The sequence below is a fragment of the Alexandromys fortis genome, unplaced genomic scaffold (assembly GCF_014885135.2).
Source record: "Alexandromys fortis isolate MF-2015 unplaced genomic scaffold, M_Fortis_MF-2015_v1.1 scaffold_83, whole genome shotgun sequence".
Lineage (NCBI taxonomy): Eukaryota > Metazoa > Chordata > Mammalia > Rodentia > Cricetidae > Alexandromys > Alexandromys fortis.
Window position 1 is genome coordinate 1,921,288 of NW_026068001.1, and position 15,991 is coordinate 1,937,278.

Here is a 15,991-nt window from a genome sequence, read left to right on the forward strand (position 1 = left end):
ATATAGGTTGTTAATGGATAATCATTAATAACAGTCAAGTTTGTAGTCATGTTAGTTAGATTTTCTAGATATATAGAGATATATTTCAGTTAGGCATTCTTCATATTTTTCAAAGACTGCAGAATATGGCATTTTAAATGTATTAATAACTTAGGGTTTTTCATAACAATGAGACACGTCTGCTCCTGGCAGCACCAATCTACTTCAAGAAGAAGATGGGCATCGAAGAGGCACCTTATGGAGTTTGATAGCCATTTGGGCAAGAAACTGCTCTTGCCTGGACTATTGCATAAACTGGACACAGAGAACCCTCAGAGAGAGGACTACTGAACTTGCCTATAGGTGAGATGATCTTTCGGGGTTCCTGATTCATGAAAGAGTCTGCAAGACATTCTTCAGGACAAGCAGATAGTGACTGCCTTTGAAATTTCCTGCTTCATGGAAATGTCTGCTGGAAACTATGGGCCTGTAGGCCGAAGATGGATGCCCCAACAGTACAGAGGAACTTTGGGTGACTGTCCAGGCAGCAAAATGTCTGTCATTTCTAGAGTTTTAAAAGTTGCTTATTTCTTGTTTACTTAGGTAATATTATATCCTTCTGGAATCTTCGATGCAGTTAAAAAATAGATAGTTATAGTTGTTTTCCTTTGTTATGATAAAAGATAAAATAGATATAAATATTGTAATTCTTGCTTGATAACTGTTTTGTTATATGTAATTTTGCTATGTTAAAGTTAAAGCCTTCTTTTTTGTTTAAACAGAAAAAGGGGAAATGATGTGGGAGTGATTTCCTATTAATAAAGAAACTGCCTAGGCCCATTTGATAGGCCAACCCTTAGGTAGGCAGAGAAAACAGAACAGAATGCTGGGAGAAAGCTGAATCAGAGTTGACATGATTCTCCCACTCCAGACAGACGCAGGCTAGAATCTTCCCGATAAGCGCACCTAGGGGTGCTACACACATTATTAGAAATGGGCTAGTCCAGGTGCGAGAGTTAGCCGAGAAGAGGCTAGATATAATGGGCCAAGCAGTGTTTAAATGAATACAATTTGTGTGTTGTTATTTCGGGGTATAAACTAGCCAGGCGGCCAGGAGCCGGGCTGTGGGAAGAGGCCCGCAGCTTTTACAACAATCAGAGAGGGAAATTTTAGTCTTTAAAAAAAAAAAAAAAAACTCCACATGATAGCTTAGCTTACTTTTAATTTCACAAGCTTTTATTCATTATTTCATTCACACTAAAATTTGTTTAGGGGACTGACACCAGCACTGATTCTATAAATAAAAGGAACACATAATTGCAAGGTCTGCAATCTCAAGTTCAAAAGGAGGGATTAACAGAAGGAAACTAATTACAAATATCCAAGATAACAGGCTTATAACAGAAAGCATGGCTCTAAATTTCCTTAGCAGCATAGAGGGCTAGCATGTTAGTTATCCTCCCACTCATTCTGACATAATACCTCTGCAAAATAACTGAAAAAGAAAGATTATTTCAGACCATTCAGTCAATCATAGTGAGGAAGGTGTGGTGGAGCAGAACAACTCTGTGGCACAATCTCAAACAACCAAACACCAAAAAAGATAAAAGGAAAAACAAAGAAGCAGCTGGCAAAATATCTCAATGGATTTAAAAAAAGTACCTGCTGCATACTCAAGTTTGATACCTGGAATACCAATAAAAAAGACTAATGATGGTTCTCATCTATAATCCCAGCCCTAACCTGCCTATGGAGAGATGGGAGACTAAGGCAAGAGAATTAGCCAAAAGCTCATACACGAAGTGCAGTGGCAGAATAACAAGAGAGACTCTGCTCAAAACCAAGGTGGAAGGAGAGAACTCCTGAAAAGTTGTTTACTGGCCTCTACACATGTGCCAAGGCACAAGCATGAATGCATGAATACACACACATGTGCACGCACACACACACACACACATTTAAAAACCAAAAAGAAACTTGACAAAATGACAAAAATGAAGTTTGATAATCATTTGAAGCCTATGATTTTGCCCAAGTCACCTACCATCTACCTAAGCATACAGTATATAAATGATTTGCAAGGAAACAGAAATATAACCATGATCTTGATTTATGAAGAAGTTACATATAAGCTATCTATGATAACTTATAAACCTAACCAGGAAAACTTTGATGGAGGCTGAACACTTAGTTGGAGCTAGCAGAATTAAGAACCATCAGATTTGAGTACAAATAGATCCAAAGGTACTAAGGCCTGAGGGCATTTACATCACATAGTCCTTGTGTCCTTGGGACAGGGATCAATGTTTCTTGATTGGAATGTTAACTTCTTAAATATAAGAAAAGTAAAATTCATAAATATTTGATTTTTTCTGCCATTTTATTTGGCCTAATTCTACTGCTTTTTGTTTAAAACACAGCCATTATATTTTGTTGAAAGCCTTGCTTAAATTCTCCCTTCCACTCTCAACCTGGGTTGAATACTAACCTTTTGTCTTTAATATTTACCCTCACAGTGATCTGATTATCTGACCATGTCTCCCAGTGTACTTTAAATTCCTGGAAGGTAATGAGTATGTCAAACCTTACCTTTGTGTCTATTAACTAGCCTTAGACTTGATAGCCAGTCGGATCTTTGTGTAGGGGGGAATGTGCATGTGTGTGTAGATACTTAAGAGGTCAATGTCAGATGCCTTTCTCAACAACTCTTGTTGATCTTTTTCTTTCAGATTAGAGCCCTTACCACGGATGATAGAAGAAAGCACTGGAGTCCTTGTAGTTGGACTTATAGGCAGTTGCACATTGTCTGACATGGATGCTGAAACCAAACTCAGCTCCTTTCAAAGAGCAGCAAGGGTTCTTAACTGCTGGGCCATCTCCCAATTGCCCTCCACTGTCTACAGTGTTTTTTGATAGAGTCTATTACTGAAAATGGAGCTTACAGATTCACTTAGGTTGGTTGGCCAATGAGCTCCAGGTGTCTGACTATCTCCCTCCTCCTCTTCCCACCTCACTGCTGGAGTTACAGATGCACACCACCACAACAGGCTTTGAGTATTGGGAACCCAAATTCAGGCTTCAGGATTATGTGGCATTTAACAACTGAGTCATCTCCCTAGGCCTCATTGAGTGTTTTTAATCGAACTTGGGTGATATCATTTGAACAAGGTCAAAGAACTACTACATGGCAAGAGAAGAACTAGAGCTCAGACTCTTAATTCTTCATATCTAAGTAAGCTTTCAGTTATATCATATATTAAGAAATCATTTAAACCGGGCAGTGGTGGCGCACGCCTTTAATTCCAGCACTCGGGAGGCAGAGGCAGGTGGATCTCTGTGAGTTCGAGACCAGCCTGGTCTACAGAGCTAGTTCCAGGGCAGGCTTCAAAGCCACAGAGAAACCCTGTCTCGAAAAACCAAAAAACAAACAAACAAACAAACAGATCAGTGGACCACAAATGAAAATCCAGAGACTGACCTACATAAACAGAGGGTACTTATTTTCCACAAAGAGAAAAATAGCAATTCAAAGACATCTACATGTACAAAATAGACTTTCACCTAAACCTAACATTACATAAAACACAAGATAGATATTTATAAATGGAAAGCTAAAATTTTAGAATACAATACAGAATCCTCATAACTAGAGATTAAAAGGTGTCTAACATTTGAGTGCAAAACAAAGCCTTTTTAAAGTGATAAATGACAAACTGGACTTTGTTAAATTTAGAAATCTTAGCCAAGTGTGGGAAAGTGTGATTATAACTCCAGACTAGGAGGGTGGGGCAGGATTATGACTATGAGATCAACCTAGGATGTATAACAAGATACTGTTTCACCCCCATCCCTACCACTAAATTAAGATTTTGTTTAATAGACATTGTTAAATCAATGAAAAACCATGCTACCAACAAGAGGAGAGGTGGAGTAACTCAAAACATTGTAGTAATTTTGATTTTTAAACTGGATTTTGAATCCAGAGCTTCCACATACATGATAGGTATTTTTTAATATTACTTTTATTTAAATACATTTTTTTCATTTATTTTACATACCAACTAATTTCTCTTCCCTCCTGTGCTCCCATTCCCTTGCCTTTCCCATTTACCCCATTCCCCATCTACTCTTCCTCCATCTCTATTCATAAATGGACAAGACTTCCCATGGGCTTGCACAAAGCATGGCCCATCAAGCTGAGGCAAGACTGAGCTCCTCCCCTTCCGTGGAGGCAGGGCCAGGTAGTCCAGCATGGGGGAACAGGTTAACAAAGCCAGTTAAGCACCAAGGAGAGATCCTGATTTTACTGTTAAAAGCCTAAGAGACCAATTACATTGGTCTCACACCATGCAGTGGGCCTAAGTCGGTCCCATTTAGGCTCCCTGAATGTTAGTCTCAGTCCATGAGCTCCGTTCAGTTGTCTGTTGGTTCCCCCATCATGAACCCCCTGGATGGTACAATCCCTCCTCCCTTTTTTCTACAAGACTCAGAGCTCAGAGTAGTGCTTATCTGTGGCTGTTTCCAATCAGTTACTGTATAGAGTATCTATGATGACACTCAGGGAAGTCACCAATCTGCTTACAGTAGATGGCCAGTTAGGCACCCTCTCTCTATAATTGCTAGGAGTCTTAGTTGATCTTTGGGGGATCCTGGGGTTTCTCCTGGCACCAGGTCTCTCCCTAACCCTGAAATGCCCCCTATCAAGATGTCTCTTTTGTTACTCTCCCCCTCCATCTTGCCTCCAACCCAACTCCCACACCAGCTTGCCCAACCCACTCCCTTTAGTTCTCATCCCTCCATCCTCCACCCCACCCCACCCTGGCCCCCAGTTTACCCAAGAGATCTTTTCTACTTCTCCTTCCCAGGGAAATTCATACATCCCTCTTTGGGCCCTCCTTGTTATCTAGCATCCATGATAGGCAAGTATTTTGACATTGAGCTACTTCCCTAGCAAACCCCAAAACTCAATGGAAAAAGAATAAGTAACTCCCATTTTAAAATAGGCAAAATATTTGAACAAGTATTTCTAATATATATGAGTAAAATTCCCTGGTGACAAAAGTAACAAATTTAAAATTAGCCCAATTTTTTATAAATTGGAAAGATTGGAGTAACACTCTTCATAGCTCTCTACATCCTGAGGCAGAAGTTGGCCCAAGTGATTAGTTTTTTTCAAAATCACTTGGGAGGCAGAGGCAGGAGGTTCTCTGTGAAGTCAAGGCCAGCCTGGTCTACATAGTGAGTTCCAGGATAGCCAGAGATACACAGAGAAACCCTGTCTTGAAATACTTAAGGAAATGTTCAACATCCTTAGTCATCAGAGAAATGCAAATCAAAAGACTGCTGAGATTCCATCTTACACCTGTAAGAATGGCCAAGATCAAAAAAATTATGCTGGAGAGGTTGTGGGGAAAAAGGAAACACTCCTGCATTGCTGGTGGGAATGCAAACTGGTACAACCCCTTTGGATGTCAGTGTGGCGATTTCTCAGAATATTGTACACATAATAAATAAATCTTTAAAAAAATTTTAAATAATTACCAGGGAAGAGAGCAGGCTGAGTTTTTCTTCCATTCCTGTCTCGTATCTTCAATCATCTATGTCCTCCTTCACTCTGATGTTTTGGAATTTTGGTTCATACTTTTCAAATGGATGCCTATGCTATATAGAAAGTCAGTAGTTTGAGGCTGGAGAGATGGCTCAGCAATTAATAAGACCCAGGTTTGATTTCCAACACCCACATAGGATAGATAGTTTATGACTATCTGTAACTCCAGTTCTAGGGGAATCTGACATTCTCCAGGTCTCTGCAGGTATTGCAGGCATGTGGTACATAGATATACTTGCAGGCAAAACACCCCTACACATAAGGTGGTGGTGGTGGTGGTGGTGGTGGTGGTGGTAGTAGTAGTAGTAGTACAGTTCATACTTTCTTCTTTTTGTATGAATGGGAACCAAACTTGAATTATTTCTGAATTTGATTCTTTTAGAAAGAAGAGTTTACTGAGTAAACACAGCCCAAGAAGGCACCAGAATAGGTAGTAACTAGAGTACTGCCTGCAGCTGAGTTTGAATTTTTCCTTTAAGATATTTATTCTTCTTTCAATAAAGTTGTCTTAGTTTGGGTTTCTATTGTAGGAATTCAAACCAGGCAGAAGCTTGGTGATAAGAACTGATAAAAAAGGACATGGAGGAGTACTGCTTACTTGCTTGCTCCTCAGGCCTCCCTTGTTCAGCTTGCTATTTTATAGAACCCAGGACCTAGGGGTGGCACCATCCACAGTGAGTCGGGCTCTCCCACATCAATCATAAATCAAGACTAACTACCACAAACTTACCCATAGTCCAGTTTAGTGGACACACGTTTTCAACTGAGTTCCTCTTTTCCAAAATGACTTTAGCTTGTGTTGAGTTTACACAAAACAAGCTAGTAGATCTGTCAATCTTATTCAGAGTATTTATAGATATCTGAGATAGAGAAACATACTTTAACCTGGTATTTTTTTCTCATAATGCTTCAATTCTTTAATATTTAGTAGTAATATCTAGTAGTATTACACTTGAGATGATGGTGCATACCTGTGTTCCTAGCATTTGGGAGACAGAGACAGGAAGATTCTGAGTTAGATGTCAGCTTGAGCTGCACAGTGACACTGTCTCAAAAATATCGAACTGTCTAGTAGATAAAGGTTTTAATTAATATGAAAAACTCCGCTCTTTTTCTTGATTCTATTTTTTGAGTCCTTCAGGTACTAACAGGGCAGACTTTAACTCTCAGTTCAGGCTCTGATCTTTTTTTTTTTTTTTTTTTTTTGTATTCCTACAGCTGCAAATTAGTGACATGGAGGGCGAGAAAGGGAAGCCTGCTTGCATTACAAGTTGGGAAAAGTGAGGGAATATAGGAACAAACACAGTACCCAAGAACACTGGGCATTTGTGTAATTTATTGATCTGATTATATTCCCAGTACTGTGAAAAGAAAAATGTTAAAATAAGCCTGTTAGAGAATAGGAGGTTTTATTATAAACTGTAGTTCATTTTGCAAAAGCTATTAGATTTTTTTTTTTTTTTTGATTTTCGAGACAGGGTTTCTCCATAGCTTTTGGTTCCTGTCCTGGAACTAGCTCTTGTAGACCAGGCTGGCCTCGAACTCCCAGAGATCCGCCTGCCTCTGCCTTCCGAGTGCTGCGATTAAAGGCATGCACCACCACCTCCTGGCAAAGCTATTATTTTTAAGATAGCAGATAGTTTAATTTTTATCATAAACATATTATTTTATGATCATTACTAGCAAAAGTAGACTACAGAAATACTGTTTGACGGAAAAAAAAAATGGTCCCATGTGGGTCTTTCCTTCTCTGGATCTCCTAAAATAAAGGATTCTTAATACATTCTCTCCAATTAAAGAAACAGGAAATTGATATAAAGAAACATCTCTTTCCTTTTTTATGACAATAGTTAAAGAAAGCCTTTCTGTAGTGTTGCCGAGTACCTGCTGAAAGGACACCCAATCTTCTTCCTGTAAAATCATCTTTTTAGGTACAAGCATAATCAAAAAGTATTTCAAGGAACTGGTAAAAAGAATCAAAATTGCAACTCAAATGAGCATTGTTGGGAGCTGTGAACCCCCAGATTCTGAATTTCTTGTAAACAACTTGTTTTCCTCTGCTCTGAGACAGCTTGCAGCTGCTCTGAGCAAGAGACCCTCAGAAGTTCCTGATGGCAGGAGAGTGGTTTCTGGTACGTTTGGCTGGGGTGTGGCTATCAGTTAAGGATCTCTATATAAGCGGCTCTGGTACGCAATAAAGGGGGCACTCTTTTTTTTTTTTTTTTCGAGACAGGGTTTCTCTGTAGCTTTGGAGCCTGTCCCGGAACTAGCTCTTGTAGACCAGGCTGGCCTCGAACTCCCGTGTCTCTGTGTGTCTTTGTGTGTTTCAATCTCCAGCCCCTTGCCCGGTTCACCAACTGTATGGTAGCACATAGAGCGCAGACGGGCGTGGTGCACTACAGGCATAAAAGTGCAGATCCTGAAATCATGAACTACACTGGGAGCCTATCTCAAAACAAAATCCCCATCCCAAGGTACAGTAAAGGAACTTTGCACAAGATGGAAAATAACCTACAGGCAATGCTGAAGGGTATCTGGATATAAAAATACAACCTTTAAGGTTAAAAACACAAGTCACCTTTGGAAGAGCAGTCAGTGGGTTTTCAATTCCCAGCAATCACATGGTGGCTCACAACCATCTGTAATGAGGTCTGGTGCCCTCTTCTGGCCAGCAGGCATACATACAGACACAACATTGTATACATAATAAATACATACATACATACATACATACAAGTCACATGCAAATACACAATAAACACAGATCAAATACTCATTTAGCTTAATCAGAAAACTGACAGGATACAAAATGATTAAATTAATTTTTGAGCCTTGAGCTCCAGGCCAGAGGCTAGATAGCCCATATACCTAAGATAGAACCAAACACAACTGGAAAGAAAAAAAAATCAATGTAATGATAACTAATGATATTCTGTTATACTAATAGATTGATGCCTAACCCAATTTTCACCAGAGAGGCTTCATCCAGCAAGTAATGGAAACAGATGTAGAGATTCAAAGTCAAACATTAGATAGAGTTCAGGGAATCATGCTGAAGACGGGAGGAAGGATTGTAGGAGCCAGAGGGGTCAAGGACATCACAAGAAAACCCACAGAATCAACTAATATGGGTTCTTAGGGGCTCACAGAGACTGAACCAACAACCAGGGAGCCTGCATGGGACTGACTTAGGTACTCTGCATATATGTTACAGTTGTGTAACTTGTTTTTCTTGTGGGTTTCCTAAGAGTGGGAACTCTGGCTCTCTTGCAGGATTTCGAGATCCTACTCCTCATACTGGATAGCTTTGCATAGCCTTATTACATGGGGAGGTGATTAGCCACTTGATATCCCTTTCCTGAACAGAAACAAAATAGTGAATTAGAGGGTGGACAACTAGGAAGAGAGGAGGAAGGAGAAGGGAAAACTGCAGCTGGGATGTAAAATGAATGAAAAAATGAATGAATGAAGGCTCAGAAGGTAAAGGCACTTACCTACCTTCAAGTCTGATTTGATTTCAATTCACAGGACCCACATGGTGGAAGGACAATATTAACTCCTGCAACATGTCCTCTGACTTCCACATGTGCGTAGTGGCATGTGCATGCACACAGGTATGCATATGCACATGTGTATATGTAAATGCACACAATAAATAAATGTAATCCTTTTTAGAAGTCTACTACTCTATATTAAAATTGTATGAAAATATCCTTAGGAAAATTAAGCCATCCATTTATCTTTTTGTTTTGTTTTAAATAATTTCTGTTAATAAAGGGAGAGTGTTTTATTTTATACCTGAGTCTAAGCCTCTGAAAATAAAATTCTGGTCCTAGTGGGGCTACCTTTTAGAATACTGTGGTTATGCTTATTTATATTTACTGTTCCATATGATACTTAGACATTTTTATGGATGTGTATGGACATGGACATTCACCTTAAGATCTTAAAAGTCACCTGATAGCTATCTAAAGAAGAATAATCATTTGTATGCAAAGAAGGAAACTAGTACAAGAAACAAGGAAACCAATATTACTTAACACCTACTGTGTATGCAAGTTTATTTTTAAAGGGCCAAATTTAATTTCATGTAATAATAAGTTACTTATACCTTTTGTCATACTTAAATAAATGGATGTGTTTGCACAATTGCTTTGAACTACTACTTAATTAAAATTGTATACATTATATATATCTTTTTAATGTACAGTTCAAGTTTTGACAAATGATTATAATCACTACAAACAAGATACAGAACAGTTCTGAGCATAGTTGACTTTAAAATGTCAATTAATCAACAACTATTCTTTAACTATTGATGCACCTAATAGCTAATGATTAGTCTTTGAATTGCAATATGAAGAGTAGAAAAAGGCAGAAGTTAACAGTTATTATGATCACCAAATTTACAATACAATTTGTTTCACACACATGAACCAGATGATGCAAAGAAACAGATAATCTACTAAGTAAGTTTTGTGAGATGTAAATTCTAGTCTTGATACTACTATCATATGACATTGAATAAGCAATTACCAATGATGAGTTCTCTCTGAGCTTTGCTTTCCTACTTCAAAACTGGAGACTTTGTTTCAGATAATCTCTAAGAACTCTAGTTAACTATGAACACATGTGATTCAGGTATTGAGCATTTGGGGCAATGAGGTTTCAGAAGGCTAGAAACAGCTTTATAGCACTGAGGTATTCAATGGATTAACTCTAAAGGATTAGTAAACAAGGGTAAATAGAAGGGATGCAACATGGAGCTGATGTAAGAAATAAATTGTCATGGGGCTATAACTGGGGCAGTTATATAGATGCTGACCCAGTGGAGCAAAGAAACCTAAGGTGTAATTCTGGAAGAATATGTCAAGGCCAAACTGGATTGTTGTGAGAGACATGGAGAATCATAATGATTGAGAAGCTTGAAGTGAAATGAAGATAGTGATTCACAACAATCTTTTACTGAAAACCTGCCATAGGCATGCCCTTTAAGACTTTTAGAGAATAGAATACTACAAACCTTGCCATTTCGGTTATTTAGTGTGACAATCACATAAAATTTTAGAGGCCAAAATAAGATTCATTTTATTTGCTTACAATCCAATAGGTTAGCAATTTGAACTACAATCAGCTGAAAAGCTTTGCTAATCTTTTCTAAGATCTCTCATGCAGTTACAGTAGCAAATTGGTTGGGACTGAAAGGTCTAAGATGGCTTCACTCTTGTCTAGTTAACTGGGCCTTTCTCCTTATATCATATTACTTCATCCAGCAAGCTAGCTGGAGCTTCAAAACATTGCATCAGGATTTCCAGGGAACAAGAAAAAAAGTTAACCTAGGTTAAATTTCCTACAATTAGCTTATACTATAATGTATCAGTCAACACAAGTCACAAAGATATTCCATATTTAAGGAGTAGACAGATTCCATCTTTTGACAGGAGCTATTGCAAAGTCACACTGCAAAAGGGTATGCTACACAGATGAAAAGACAGGGCATCCATTAAGTATTCTGTCATACTGTCCCATGTTAGTAATGAGTATTGAGCACATTTAGTCCCAGCTTCAGAGGTGGGAAGAACCACTGAGGTGAAAAAGATGAGATCTGGAGGTACATCTAGGATGGAACAGAGGAATAGAGAACATTCTAGACAAAGGCACTACAGAATGACTTGTGCTTAGACTCTAATGAATACAAACTTGGATAAAATAGGCAGAAAAGAGGATTTTGAAAAGTATATGTAAGATGGTAAGGAAGGTTATGATATGAGTGAGAGACATCTTGATTTCCATGGTTTCTGGTTTAAGCACACTATCTGTTGTGCAGTGAGAAGCTAAGGCCCTGTGGTGGCCTAATGACAGTGATACTGATAGGAAAATGAGGAAACTTTTAGAGACTGCATTTCGGTGGAAAGTATTCTAAATGGAAGTTAAGTTGAATCTGGGAGGGTGGCCTTGAAATCAGGTCAACAAAGGGGCCTAGAGTTTCCCTAAAAAGCAGATGCTTACCTAGAAAGGCTAAAGAACAGTTTTTACAGGTTCATTTATTTCGTACTATAAAAGCATTGAAGATTTAAGATAATCATCCTAGTGCTAGCTTTATTTAGACTCATGACACAGATATACGCACAAACATGCATGCATCTCCCTCTCATTATAAAATGTAAACTCGTCCTTTAAGAAAATCTTACTATGTAGCACACAGGTAGTGATTATCATTGAGTCCTTCTCCCCCTTGTCCTCTTATAAGTGAGACAGTCTCACTATAAAGAGACCAAGCTGGCTTCAAACTCAGATTCAGTCTCCTGAATGCTGGTATTAAAGGCCTGTGCTATCATATTCATATAAGGGGAAAGTTTCATGTGAAACAAGTAGGATACAGATGTTTACTATATCTATTTATATTTTAAAGCTAGCCAAATAAACATTTAAAAAGATAGCCCAAATATTACATAATAGACAAGAATTCCAGCACTAATTTTAATACTTGGGAGGCAGAGGCACATGAATCTCTGTGACTCTGAGGTCAGGTTGGTCTATATAATGGGGTCTAGGAAAGTCAGAGTTACATAGTGAGACCCTGTCTCAACCATGCCCACACACACAAAAAACAAGTGCTGGAGAGAAGGCTCTTGCAGAGGACCTGGATTCAGTTCCCAGCATCCACAGGGAAAGTTCGCAACCACCTATAACTCCAGTTCCAGGGGACTCAATGCCCTCTTCTGGCGTGTGTGTGTGTGTGTGTGTATGTATGTATGTATTCAGTTTAGCTATTAAGTGAATAAAAAGAAGCAATTCTCCTCCATACATTTTTGAGGAATAAAATGTAGAACACTTCAAGTGTCCTATACTCTGCAAATAGCAATTTAGTTGTATGCCTGCAAACAATACATATGTAAATTGGTTACAGGATAAGGAAGTATGACATTTAGGTGCCATAATGAGTAGAAAAAAAAACAAAATTTAATGGAAGTTTGAAGATGGATTAAGGGATGATATCCAACAGAGTGGAATGAATCTGAGGCAGTATGTAGTGGGAGGTCCTTTGCTGACACAATATTTGGAAGGTACTGTCCCAGATAAGATTGACAGGGCAACAAAAGAACGGTGTTTCAGCTGTGAGCAAAGGTTCAAGGTATGTGAATATGAAAATGAGAGTTAAATTACTGGTAATGCATAATGCACAGGAGGGGAGACAGCAAGAAAACTCAGAGGTAACACCTGAAACAGACTACTTGAGAGTTATTTCACCTAGTTCTCGATAAATGCTTTACCTAGAATTTCCTGTATAGAAAACACGATTCAATGAATGTTAATTCTGAGCTATTTTCATAGCTTCTTGTATAAAATATGGCAATACACTCAATTTTTATGAACATGATTCTTCCATGTTGAGAACACAAATAAAACCACCAAAACTTGCCATTTGATTCAACCTCTGAATGTTACACAGATCTTTCATATATTCATATTTACTATGGAAGATTTTTTAATTTTTTTTACACATTTTGAAGATAAAACTACCAAGAACACCATAGATTATTTACTCTTGCTTTAATTAATCAAATGTTTCTGGCAAGAAACAATTCTATTAAGTATAATAATGTAATGAGTACTAAACATTGCTCAGTCTTTTATCTTTAACATACAATAATCCTAGATATTATTTGTTTTACAAATAAGAGACACAAATAAATTAAATTCATTCAAGGTTGCACAGCTAACAGTGAAAAAAGCAGGATCCAAACATGGGTTTCTGCCATTCTATTCCATCATTCAAATTCTAGTTAACTAGTTATTGTGAATTATAGTATAATTCTAACAATCTCATTCCCAGGAATTACTCTAGAAAAATACAAACTTACATGCACACAAATACTTACATATATTTGTGTACATGATTACTACTCATAATCACCAAAACTCAAAAATAATTCATCTGCCCTTCCATGTTGAACAACTAAACAAATTGTGACATATCTATACCATGGTCTATTCTATGCAGCAAATACAAAGGAAACAAAATATTAATATAACAATTTTTATGATGTGAGTTCTCAAAAGCACTATGTTGTGTACAAAACCAAGATTCATAAGATGACATCCATTTTATATATTAAAACAAAAAAATTATAATGGAATACAAATTAATGGCATCCAGATATTAAGTAGGATTAAGCTAGTATAAAAGAATTTTCTGGGGTAAAGGAACCCTTCCGTACTTAGACTGAGGTGGTGGTTACATGAAAGTATACAAGTTAAAATCCATAGGAATTCATACAACCCTCAGAATTTCCATTTAGCTTTATAAATTTTTAAAGACACGTCATCTTTTTGGTTAGTACTAATTGCTGTACCCCTATCTTCTATATACATTTACTAGAATTCTACCTACCACTACAATAGGATTTATTATTAAAATAGATTAGAATGTAGACATTTTAGAAATTATAATATCCTTCCTATGATGGAATTTTTATTGCCCTTGGGGACCCTTTACTTTACTTACCAGGATGGGCCTGTATTTTATTAGACTCAAAATTTACTATCTTGTTCATAACACAAGGTGCAACCAACCAGTGTTTACTAAACTGGCTCTGGCAATGTGGAGGAAGTGACAAACACATGGTCATTAATAAAATCTCTACTAGATAGACTAAATCTAGCTCTAATTTCTAATGAAACAATTACATCTAGATAGGCTAAATCTTGCTCTAATTTCTTTTTTTAAAAAATATTTATTTATTTATTTATTTATTTATTTATTAATTATACAATGTTCTGTCTGTGTATATATCTGCAGGCCAGAAGAGGGCACCAGACCTCATTACAGATGGTTGTGAGCCACCATGTGGTTGCTGGGAATTGAACTCAGGACCTTTGGAAGAGCAGGCAATGCTCTTAACCACTGAGCCATCTCTCCAGCCCCTCTTGCTCTAATTTCTAATGAAACAGTTACTAAATTGTTAAAGATTTGCTCAGGAACTAAAAGGCATTGAATTTTGAAAGAAAGCAGACAGCACACTGTCAGTGGTACAGAGGTTTTTAAAGCCTAAAATAGGCAGAATCTAAACAATTACTCCATGCTCCCTAATCATAAATTTCAATGGGCTAAGTAAAAGATATATAAAGAAAGAGGTATGTACTGACTTTCTAGATATGTGATGTCTTGTAGTAGGCAACTTATTTTAAGGGATCACATGTCTGCTCATATATGTAAATCTTTCAGAGGCCATCATCCTACTCTTAAAATAAAAAAGATTACCAAACTGAAGGGCAATCTGGCAGGGAAGTGAAGTTGCAGGACAAATTACCACTCTCATATCCAAAGAGACCAGGAACCTACAGAGATACAGGTTTGGGCACATAAGCCTGTAAGAATTCCGAATCAAAAATTCTATGATTAGCCATATTGTGAAACTCCTGTGTTCCACAGAGTAGTTTCTACCCCTTTAAAAAGCTTTTCCTACAGGAATCTCACCAGACTTTCATGGTGAAGACAAGGGAAAATCTAAGAGAAAGCTCCTGTAGTGGTACTTGGCTGGCTGACTGCAACAGTCTGCCGTGAAACTCACTCAGACCACGTTCTCTAATATTTAGTACAGAGGAAAGGGATAAATCCTCAGGGAGGAGAACATTAGTATACCAAATGGGGTGTGGTAAGGGGTTGGAACAAAAAGAAGGAAGCCCTACACAAGAAGAATGAACAGGTAACCTTGCTAGAAACACACTCAAGACCCAGGTTCACTAGAACCTGACCAATCAGATAATTAGAGAACACCTTCTCCTCGAACAACCACACCTGACATACCATCTAACTAGTAACAGTGGGATACAATTGGAAAAACTATAAAAACCTACTTTTGGAAAGCATCACAATGGACAACCCAAATCAAGTACTGTAAAAATGAAGTTATGGTGGTTAGAAAGATGGCTCAGCAGTTAAGAGCACTGGCTGCTCTTACAAAGGACCCAGGTTCAGTTCCCAGGAACCACATGGTGGTTCAGAGATGTTCAACTCCAGTTTGAGGGAAATCCAACCTCTACAAGCACCAAGCACATAAGATAGCACACACACTTTTAGGCAAAACACTCATCCACATAAAGTAAACCCTAAAAATAATTTCACTAGAGGAATAGGAACTCTCTGGCGTCCTTACCCTGCCTTCCACCTACACAACCCAGGCCAACAAAAAACACGGAACAGGCCAACTCCTCACTAAAGACCTAGAAAAAGAATCAGAGCTTTCCAACTACTAAAAATTTATCAGAATCTCTTGCCCATGTGCAGTTTTCAGGATGTTCAATGAGGTGTATCAAAAGGTAAGAAAATACCCCCAAGTTACTGGGTCCAAACATAGTAGTACAGATGTTGGGACTATAAAAAACTGAAACATAAAATAA

General features: G+C 37.9%; 1 protein-coding gene across 10 annotated transcripts in view; it reads right to left on the reverse strand.

Annotated features, from left to right (window-relative positions):
• Nucleotides 1-15,991, reverse strand: part of Jade3 (jade family PHD finger 3) — an 86,636-nt gene that overhangs the window by 59,245 nt on the left and 11,400 nt on the right. The window contains exons 5-6 of one of the 10 annotated variants that reach the window (XM_050160908.1): nt 6,318-6,447; nt 5,521-5,640 (exon numbers count right to left, since the gene is read on the reverse strand). The exons of 8 other annotated variants lie outside the window; for them this stretch is intronic. The gene's annotated coding sequence lies outside the window, so the exon portion shown is untranslated. The remainder of the gene's footprint in view (nt 1-5,520; nt 5,641-6,317; nt 6,448-15,991) is intronic. One more of the 10 variants, XM_050160909.1, reaches the window with a different exon arrangement.